The 10,804-nt window shown below is 40.2% G+C and overlaps 2 long non-coding RNA genes across 2 annotated transcripts; both read left to right on the plus strand.

The window, feature by feature from the left end:
* The first annotated feature begins 885 nt into the window (after nt 1–885).
* Nucleotides 886–2,067, plus strand: LOC133642654 (uncharacterized). Its single transcript, XR_009824562.1, has 4 exons — nt 886–1,000; nt 1,196–1,284; nt 1,498–1,630; nt 1,826–2,067. It is a non-coding gene; the product is annotated as an uncharacterized LOC133642654 (long non-coding RNA).
* A 1,868-nt stretch (nt 2,068–3,935) lies between these two features.
* On the plus strand, nt 3,936–9,747 carry LOC133642821 (uncharacterized). Its single transcript, XR_009824610.1, has 5 exons — nt 3,936–4,419; nt 4,625–4,757; nt 4,953–5,041; nt 5,249–5,381; nt 5,574–9,747. It is a non-coding gene; the product is annotated as an uncharacterized LOC133642821 (long non-coding RNA).
* Nucleotides 9,748–10,804: the final 1,057 nt, after the last annotated feature.

Raw genomic sequence — 10,804 nt, forward strand, 5'->3', positions numbered from 1 at the left:
GATTATTACAAACCAGAATGCAAAAAAAAAAAGCATTTTGTCCTGTCTCTTATAACGGTTGTGGGCGATGGACAAAATTCCAAAAATAAAGTGCAGTTCCCCTTTTAAAGTTATGATAAATAACAAAGGGCTTTTTTGTGCAGGACTTCATTTTCTTTCGTGATGCTGGGTCAGCCCTAAAGATGACTTGAGAGACATGTTTTATAAGGTGGGTGGTGCCTAAAATTTTATTTTATGCCAATTTTAAATCTGGCTTGCTATAATGTGATGATCACTACTAAGACATCCGAAACCTGACATAACCGTGTGGATGCGATTTGGTTCTGGACAAGTGCTTGAGCTAGGCCACAAAAAGTCTCATTGGCAGAACATTTGTGTTCTGTTGAAGGAGCGCTTGTCGGCATGCTATGGCGTTAAGCGCAAGTCCACAACAGACCTGTTCGGTATGTTCTGAAATCCTCTCACTTTTGCTCACAAGTATTGTCTTTCTGGAGATGATGACAAACCCAACTCATTGATAACGCAATGAAAAATCTTTGTTCCAACCTTTAATCTGATCCTGAACATCACATGACGTTAGCCACCAATTTTGTGTTCAGCTCTTCTGCTAATTCTTATCCTTTTTGTCTGCCATGCAGGTAACCATAGGGGAGGGTCACTGGGGAACTCTGCCCACTGTGGCATCCTGGGTCAGCCCGAAAGAATACCTGAGACATGTTTTTATAAGGTGGGTGGTACCTAAAATCCTTATTTCTATTGCTATTTGGTTCTGGACAAGTGCTTGAGCTAGGCCACAAAAAGTCTCATTGGCAGAACATTTGTGTTGTCACCAACTAGACCACATTGACAGAATGCCTCTCATCGTAGATCCTGCATGGCTTCAAGGACCAGGTCGGCCAAGAGAACTGGCAGCAGTTCTCTGAACAGTTCCCTCCTTTGTTGAAGGAGCGCTTGTCGGCATGCTATGGCGTTCAGCGCAAGTCCACAACAGACCTGTTCGGTATGTTCTGAAATCCTCTCACTTTTGCTCACAAGTATTGTCTTTCTGGAGATGATGACAAACCCAGCTCATTGATAACGCAATGAAAAATCTTTGTTCCAACCTTTAATCTGATCCAGAACATTACATGACGTTAGCCACCAATTTTGTGTTCAGCTCTTCCGCTAATTCTTATCCTTTTTGTCTGCCATGCAGGTAACCATAGGGGAGGGTCACTGGGGAACTCTGCCCACTGTGGCATCCTGGGTCAGCCTGAAATAATACCTGAGACATGTTTTTATAAGGTGAGTGGTACCTAAAATCCTTATTTCATGTCAAATCTAAATCTGGCTCGATGTACTGTGATGATCACTATTAAGACATTCGAAACCTGACATAACTGTGTAGATGCTATTTGGTTCTGAGACAAATGCTAGAGCTAGGCCACAAGAAATCTCATTGGCAGAACATTTGTTGTCACCATTTAGACCACATTGACAGAATGCCTCTCATTGTAGATCCTGCATGGCTTCAAGGACCAGGTCGGCCAAGAGAACTGGCAGCAATTCTCTGAACAGTTCCCTCCTTTGTTGAAGGAGCGCTTGTCGGCATGCTATGTCGTTCAGCGCAAGTCCACAACAGACTTGTTCGGTATGTTCTGAAATCCTCTCACTTTTGCTCACAAGTATTGTCTTTCTGGAGATGATGACAAACCCAGCTCATTGATAACGCAATGAAAAATCTTTGTTCCAACCTTTAATCTGATCCAGAACATTACATGACGTTGGCCACCAATTTTGTGTTCAGCTCTTCTGCTAATTCTTATCCTTTTTCTCTGCTATGCAGGTTACCATAGGGGAGGGTCACTGGGGAACTCTGCCCACTGTGGCATCCTGGGTTAGCCCAAAAGAATACCTGAGACATGTTTTTATAAGGTGGGTGGTACCTAAAATCCTTATTTCATGTCAATTCTAAATCTGGCTCGCCGTACTATGATGATCACTACTAAGACATTCGAAACCTGACATAACTGTGTAGATGCTATTTGGTTCTGAGACAAGTGGCCACAAAAAGTCTCATTGGCAGAACATTTGTGTTGTCACCATTTAGACCACATTGACAGAATGCCTCTCTCATTGTAGATCCTGCATGGCTTCAAGGACCAGGTTGGCTAAGAGAACTAGCAGCAGTTCTCTGAACAGTTCCCGCCTTTTGTGGAAGGAGCGCTTGTCGGCATGCTATGTCGTTCAGCGTTAATCCACAACAGACTTGTTCGGTATGTTCTGAAATCCTCTCACTTTTGCTCACAAGTTTTGTCTTTCTGGAGATGATGACAAACCCAGCTCATTGATAACGCAATGAAAAATCTTTGTTCCAACCTTTAATCTGATCCAGAACATTACATGACATTAGCCACCAATTTTGTGTTCAGCTCTTCTGCTAATTCTTATCCTTTTTGTCTGCCATGCAGGTAACCATAGGGGAGGGTCACTGGGGAACTCTACCCACTGTGGCATCCTGGGTCAGCCCTAAAGATGACCTGAGAGACATGTTTTATAAGGTGGGTGGTACCTAAAATCCTTATTTCATGTCAATTCTAAATCTGGCTCGCCGTACTATGATGATCACTACTAAGACATTCGAAACCTGACATAACTGTGTAGATGCTATTTGGTTCTGAGACAAGTGGCTACAAAAAGTCTCATTGGCAGAACATTTGTGTTGTCACCAACTAGACCACATTGACAGAATGCCTCTCTCATCGTAGATCCTGCATGGCTTCAAGGACCACGTCGGCCAAGAGAACTGGCAGCAATTCTCTGAACAGTTCCCTCCTTTATTGAAGGAGCGCTTGTCGGCATGCTATGGCGTTTAGCGCAAGTCCACAACAGACCTGTTCGGTATGTTCTGAAATCCTCTCACTTTTGCTCACAAGTTTTGTCTTTCTGGAGATGATGACAAACCCAGCTCATTGATAACGCAATGAAAAATCTTTTTCCCAACCTTTAATCTGATCCAGAACATTACATGACATTAGCCACCAATTTCGTGTTCAGCTCTTCTGCTAATTCTTATCCTTTTTGTCTGCCATGCAGGTAACCATAGGGGAGGGTCACTGGGGAACTCTGCCCACTGTGGCATCCTGGGTTAGCCCGAAAGAATACCTGAGACATGTTTTTATAAGGTGGGTGGTACCTAAAATCCTTATTTCATGTCAATTCTAAATCTGGCTCGATGTACTGTGATGATCACTATTAAGACATTCGAAACCTGACATAACTGTGTAGATGCTATTTGGTTCTGAGACAAATGCTAGAGGTATGGCCACAAGAAATTTCATTGGCAGAACATTTGTGTTATCACCATTTAGACCACATTGACAGAATGCCTTTCATCGTAGATCCTGCATGGCTTCAAGGACCAGGTTGGCCAAGAGAACTGGCAGCAATTCTCTGAACAGTTCCCTCCTTTGTTGAAGGAGCGCTTGTCGACATGCTATGGCGTTTAGCGCAAGTCCACAACAGACCTGTTCGGTATGTTCTGAAATCCTCTCACTTTTGCTCACAAGTATTGTCTTTCTGGAGATGATGACAAACCCAGCTCATTGATAACGCAATGAAAAATCTTTGTTCCAACCTTTAATCTGATCCAGAACATTACATGATGTTAGCCACCAATTTTGTGTTCAGCTCTTCTGCTAATTCTTATCCTTTTTGTCTGCCATGCAGGTAACCATAGGGGAGGGTCACTGGGGAACTCTGCCCACTGTGGCATCCTGGGTCAGCCCAAAAGAATACCTGAGACATGTTTTTATAAGGTGAGTGGTACCTAAAATCCTTATTTCATGTCAATTCTAAATCTGGCTCGATGTACTGTGATGATCACTACTAAGACATTCGAAACCTGACATAACTGTGTAGATGCTATTTGGTTCTGAGACAAGTGGCCACAAAAAGTCTCATTGGCAGAACATGTGTTGTCACCAACTAGACCACATTGACAGAATGCCTCTCTCATCGTAGATCCTGCATGGCTTCAAGGACCAGGTCGGCCAAGAGAACTGGCAGCAATTCTCTGAACAGTTCCCTCCTTTATTGAAGGAGCGCTTGTCGGCATGCTATGTCGTTCAGCGTTAATCCACAACAGACCTGTTCGGTATATTCTGAAATCCTCTCACTTTTGCTCACAAGTTTTGTCTTTCTGGAGATGATGACAAACCCAGCTCATTGATAACGCAATGAAAAATCTTTGTTCCAACCTTTAATCTGATCCAGAACATTACATGACGTTAGCAACCAATTTCGTGTTCAGCTCTTCTGCTAATTCTTATCCTTTTTGTCTGCCATGCAGGTAACCATAGGGGAGGGTCACTGGGGAACTCTGCCCACTGTGGCATCCTGGGTTAGCCCGAAAGAATACCTGAGACATGTTTTTATAAGGTGGGTGGTACCTAAAATCCTTATTTCATGTCAATTCTAATTCTGGCTCGATGTACTGTGATGATCACTATTAAGACATTCGAAACCTGACATAACTGTGTAGATGCTATTTGGTTCTGAGACAAGTGGCCACAAAAAGTCTCATTGGCAGAACATTTGTGTTGTCACCAACTAGACCACATTGACAGAATGCCTTTCATCGTAGATCCTGCATGGCTTCAAGGACCAGGTCGGCCAAGAGAACTGGCAGCAATTCTCTGAACAGTTCCCTCCTTTGTTGAAGGAGCGCTTGTCTGCATGCTATGGCGTTCAGCATTAATCCACAACAGACCTGTTCGGTATGTTCTGAAATCCTCTCACTTTTGCTCACAAGTTTTGTCTTTCTGGAGACGATGACAAACCCAGCTCATTGATAACGCAATGAAAAATCTTTGTTCCAACCTTTAATCTGATCCAGAACATTACATGATGTTAGCCACCAAATTCGTGTTCAGCTCTTCTGCTAATTCTTATCCTTTTTGTCTGCTATGCAGGTAACCATAGGGGAGGGTCACTGGGGAACTCTGCCCACTGTGGCATCCTGGGTCAGCCCAAAAGAATACCTGAGACATGTTTTTATAAGGTGGGTGGTACCTAAAATCCTTATTTCATGTCAATTCTAAATCTGGCTCGCCGTACTGTGATGATCACTATTAAGACATTCGAAACCTGACATAACTGTGTAGATGCTATTTGGTTCTGAGACAAGTGGCCACAAAAAGTCTCATTGGCAGAACATTTGTGTTGTCACCATTTATACCACATTGACAGAATGCCTCTCTCGTCGTAGATCCTGCATGGCTTCAAGGACCAGGTCGGCCAAGAGAACTGGCAGCAATTCTCTGAACAGTTTCCTCCTTTGTTGAAGGAGCGCTTGTCGGCATGCTATGGCGTTTAGCGCAAGTCCACAACAGACCTGTTCGGTATGTTCTGAAATCCTCTCACTTTTGCTCACAAGTATTGTCTTTCTGGAGATGATGACAAACCCAGCTCATTGATAACGCAATGAAAAATCTTTGTTCCAACCTTTAATCTGATCCAGGACATTACATGACGTTAGCCACCAATTTTGTGTTCAGCTCTTCTGCTAATTCTTATCCTTTTTGTCTATGCAGGTAACCATAGGGGAGGGTCACTGGGGAACTCATTCACTGCCCAGCGTTGCAGGACAAACCATGCAGAGGCAACTTGACGGGCCTCCACTTGGCAAAGGGTCTTCTCCCCCCTTTCCCTGTGACTGTTTGGTTATTCTTAGACCTTTCTCCTCTCGTCCGAGTAGTCCTCTTCAGGAGCGCTAGTGAGACTGGTCGCAGCTGTGGTCCCTATTGACTCGAATGTGCCTACTATTTCCTTTCACTTCTGGACATTTTTGCAGCTTTATTAGATAGATAAATGTCAGATCATATTATATTGCCTCTACTCCACACCACAATTACTGTGATTATGTGTTAAAATTTTGAAATTGCCGATCGAATCCATACAGTTGCTGTCTGGCAGAGACCAGTGGTCCTTACCAGTAGGGGGGCGCTATTAAAATTGGTCCTGATGCTGGTCTGGTCTAAGCTGACTCTCGTCAGATCCTTGTAGTTTGCTGAGCTCCACACATTGATCTGGGGGTTCTCAATAGGAGATGTATTTCAGAAGGCGGGGCCATGTAAAAAAAATAATTGTATGTGATTGGATAAACTACTTGTACGTTATCGTGAATGACGTGCTACTTCAACTACTCCCATCAAAATCAACCCGTGACGCTGATGAGAGCGACGTTGGGAAATCCAAACCAGGTCGGAAGAAGAGCCAAAACATCCTTGCCACCAATAAATGCCTTCAAAACAGTTCTCTGTTCATCTTTTAAAGAATTAATATTCGATAGATTCGACAAAACATTTGCAATAGCTGAATCAATGTTAACACACGACGCAGCCAGCGCTGCGTGCCGCCATTGTTGGAATCAAACAGTCGCTTCGGCGCTATGCTACATCTATGAAATCCCGCCCGGCGATCTTGATTGGTTCATTATTTTTTGCTATATGGAAGGAGTTTGCAATGCCTTCGAGCCCCAGACCCTTGTGTGGAGCTCAGCGAACTACAAGGGTCTGGAGAGTCAGGTTAGGTGTGGTCTGTGTGGTCCATGAAATCTGCCTGTTGTCTTGAACAGTTACCAAGTGGTCCTTGGAGTAGTTGTTATAGTATAGTTGTAATGCAGCCTCCCTCTTTTTTCATCATGTTGGCAACACGTGAAAGAAATTTCTTCTGCCATGCATCACTCATTTTTAATTTCTTTCCCTCCAAAAATATTTGATTTATTTCCAACTTATTTGTTATAGACTGCCTCTTATCAGTCAATTTGTGTCTGATGATTTTTACATCACCATAGTGACAGTATCCACAGTCAAGTAGGTTGTGTGAAATGTACTGAGATGCCCCAACTGGACTTGATGTAAATGTTCAGTTATTTCTCTCGCTTTAATATCAAGCTTAGCTGCCTGAAGTGAGTGAAGTATAAGACAACCAATCATGGAACTTCATCTGAGCAATAACCTAAGTATACCAACCTAAATAATTTGATATATTTAGTGGTATTTACAAGGAAAAATCAGCTTTTCCTTTTTATGAACCTGTACTCGACTGTGCGCAGTTAGTGCTGTCCCTCTGTCACCAATAGTTAGGATATAAAATGGGCCATCCCTTCAACCACCATATGCTTTGGAAGGCAAGGCTAAAAATAACAGCCACATTGTTTTTTTAATATAATGCAGCAGTTTATTTAAAAAAACATAAGGGACGAGCGTTAGAAAATGGATGGATGGATGTTTACCTACCTTGGAATGTCCATATCTGTAGAAATGGAGGTGTACTTTTGCAAGCGAATTGTACACTCTGATTTCTTGCCTTGACACATACTTGTCAACACAAGTGCCAGTATGAGTATCGTGCAGACTACTACATGGAAAGAAAAATTACTAAATCCTTTTTATGGTCATTTATGGTGGCTCAGTGGGCTAAGGGCATAGCATACTTATGTCCGGCTTTAACCCGCATGTGGCCCTTTGTCAAGTCTTTACACTTGTCTCTTTAAAGAACAAAGAGATAGCAATGTCTCCGAACAGTGTTAAGTACAGTATTTTCCGGACTATAAGGCGCACTTAAAATGTTTTTTCCTCAAAACTTGACAGTGCGCCTATTGTACGGAATAATTCTGGTTTTCCTTGCCGACCTCGAAGCTATTTTATTTGGTGCATGGTGTAATGATAAGTGTGACCAGCAGTCAAACAGATGTAATGGCAATATGACAAACACCATTTTATGTTCCATTGAAAATATAGAACATTACACACTGCGCTCAAAAATCTATCAAAATGTTTTAATACGATTTTGGTAAGCTATGAAGCACCACTTGATGTGCTTCAACATACGAGCATTATTATGGTGTGTGTATAAGGTAGGACATATTATCTGGTGTTATGTTTTGCAATATTACGCAAAAGCAACTTTTCTTACCTTCTGGTACCTGCTGATCTGCATTTGGGATCTGCATAAATCCTGAAAAATTGCGACTGTCAGAAAGCGGCTTGAAGATGATCTGTAAAACATCATCTATGCAACATTTTGACCAAAGAACCACCATTACATGTTATGTAGACCACAAGAAGTTTTTTCAATTTAGGAAAAAATATGACTCCTTTAATGCGTCCTAAAATCCGGTGCGCCTCATATGAAAAAAGATCAAAAATAGACTGGTGCGCCCTATTATCCGGAAAATACGTATTTCATTCTGTGGGTGAGTACCGATGAGTACTCACCCACAGAATAAAATGATTGCCAGTCTCTGCCGTTTGATGGCCAACAACTCGTGGAAATGGGACCTTTGAGTCTTGCTTCATGGCCTTGAATAAACATAAAAAATACAGCTGTAAGAACAAGGAATTTGTTTTTTTCTGTAACAAAACTATTAGTAGTTGTAGCAATGTGTTTTTCTAAAATAATATGCAGATAAAACACCTGCATACTGTACCTGGATGCAATGCAAATGGCGGGGGCTGATTGGTTCCCCACATAACCAGTTCTTCCACCAAGCCGTGAAACTGAATGTTTGCAAACTAAACACCTGTAAAAAGAACAATTACTTTTGGGTTGTTGCAAACTGTTCCTGCGTCCACTCCCCACACCAAGAACAAATTACAATAAATCTCATAATTACATTCTCCAGAGGGCTGACCAGTCGTAGAATTCTCTGATTCTTTGCCTGTAAAGGAACAAGTCAAGCTTTCACTGTTTAAAACTTTGGTGTAATGATACATCCCAGACATCCATGTCTACTTACATCATCTGTAAGCCATAGATATGAAGCATGCAAGTCATTTTCAACAAGACTTTGTGGGCAAAGGCTCAGAAGGTCAGCCAGATATACTAATGTCTGGTCCACCTGAACAATGGCATAGTCCATGGCTGGTGCCTTTATCCGGAAAGTGTGGCAAAGATCAAAACAGATGACATTTGATGCATTATTCCAAAGTAACATGGTACAATAGACTGTTCCAATAGCATTAGGTTGTTGAGGGTTGACATCCCATCCAAGCATGAATCACCTTCACACTATTAAATAAAGTTGGAGAAAACAGACAGCGATTGGCAGTGATAAATTATCTTGTTCAATAAGATAAGAATCATTTATGGATTTTTCATATGTAGATTTGCATTTATCACAGACCCGTTGCAGGTTCATGCTTAGCTGATGTATATGATAGGTATGGCTTGTCCGACATCACTTTATGAATTAACAGCCGAATCATACATGCCATCCATCCATTTTCTACCGCTTGTCCCTTTCGGGGTCGCGGGGGGTGCTGGAGCCTATCTCAGCTGCATTCGGGGGGAAGGCGGGGTACACCCTGGACAAGTCGCCATCTCGTCACAGATAAATTGGATGTTAATATCTAAATTTATGAGGAAAACGTTGCACATTTTGATGATGAAGTAGGTTTGTATTTTGATTGTACAATAAAAAGCTGTGAAAATGATGATGCTGTGTTCCAAATTTAAATGATTTACTGAACTTATGTGAGCCTATGCATGGCTTTGCACCTTGTTATATATATATATTGCCATCTATTTTAGTTACTTTATTGAGTTTAAAACCCCCTGGTGCTGATTTATACTGTTTTTGTACTTATTTTGATTATTATTTCTCGATTGTTTGTAAATGTTGCAGTTTATAAATAAAGATTTATAAAATTTTAATTTAAAAAAGTATATATTTTTTTAAAGAATTTTACCTTTGCAACCTCATTATACTATTGGCTAAGTTTTATATTCATAAATGTAAGTTTCTCAATACCCGACCTGTTTTTTGTGCCTTTAAAAAAAGAATTAGAACTTTACTGTAAAACGCTTTGGGGGAAAAAAAGGATTATTTACGGAACTTGTGTGAGCCTATGGCTTTACACTTTGCTATATATATATATATATATATATATATTTTGCATTCTACTTTAGTTGCTTTATTGAGTTTACAACCCCCTGGCGCTGTTTTGGTTTCTTATTATTTCCAAACTGAAACTGAACTGAACTATGCTTGTATGTAAATGTTGCATATTTTAAATAAAGGTTTATGAAAGAAATAAAAAAAAAAAAGTTTGCTTGTACAACATTTTGATGACGTATGCTCCCGGAAGTAGGTTTGTATTTTGCTTGTACAACTTTCGTTTTAAAGATGTGCTATTTGGATTTACACTGTATGAAGACAAATTTGAAAAGGAATTTTACCTTTGCTACCTCATTATACTATTGGCTAAGTTTTATATTCATAAATGTAAGTTTCTCAATACCCGACCTGTTTTTTGTGTCTTTAAAAAAGATTTAGAACTCTACATTAAAACACTCTCTACCTCTAACAACCAAAAAGCTGTGAAAACGATGATGCTGTGTTCCAAATTTAAGTTATTTACTGAGATTGAGTGAGCCTATGGCGTTGCACTTTGTTTGTTATATATATATATATATATATTTTGCATTCTATTTTAGTTACTTTGAATTTACAACCCCCTGGTGCTGATTTGTACTGTTTTGTACTTTTTTTGTACTTCCTTTGATTATTATTTTCAACTGTTTGTAAATGTTGAAATTTATAAATAAAGGATTATATGTATAAAAAAATAATAATAATTTTGCTTGTACAACTTGTGTGAGCCTATGGCTTTGCAATTTGTTATATATATATATATATATATATATATATATATATATATATATATATATATATATATATATATATATATATATATATATATATATATATATATATATATATATATATATTAGGGTGTGGGAAAAAAATCTATTCGAA

Source organism: Entelurus aequoreus, linkage group LG25 (assembly GCF_033978785.1).
Source record: "Entelurus aequoreus isolate RoL-2023_Sb linkage group LG25, RoL_Eaeq_v1.1, whole genome shotgun sequence".
In the NCBI taxonomy this organism is placed as follows: domain Eukaryota; kingdom Metazoa; phylum Chordata; class Actinopteri; order Syngnathiformes; family Syngnathidae; genus Entelurus; species Entelurus aequoreus.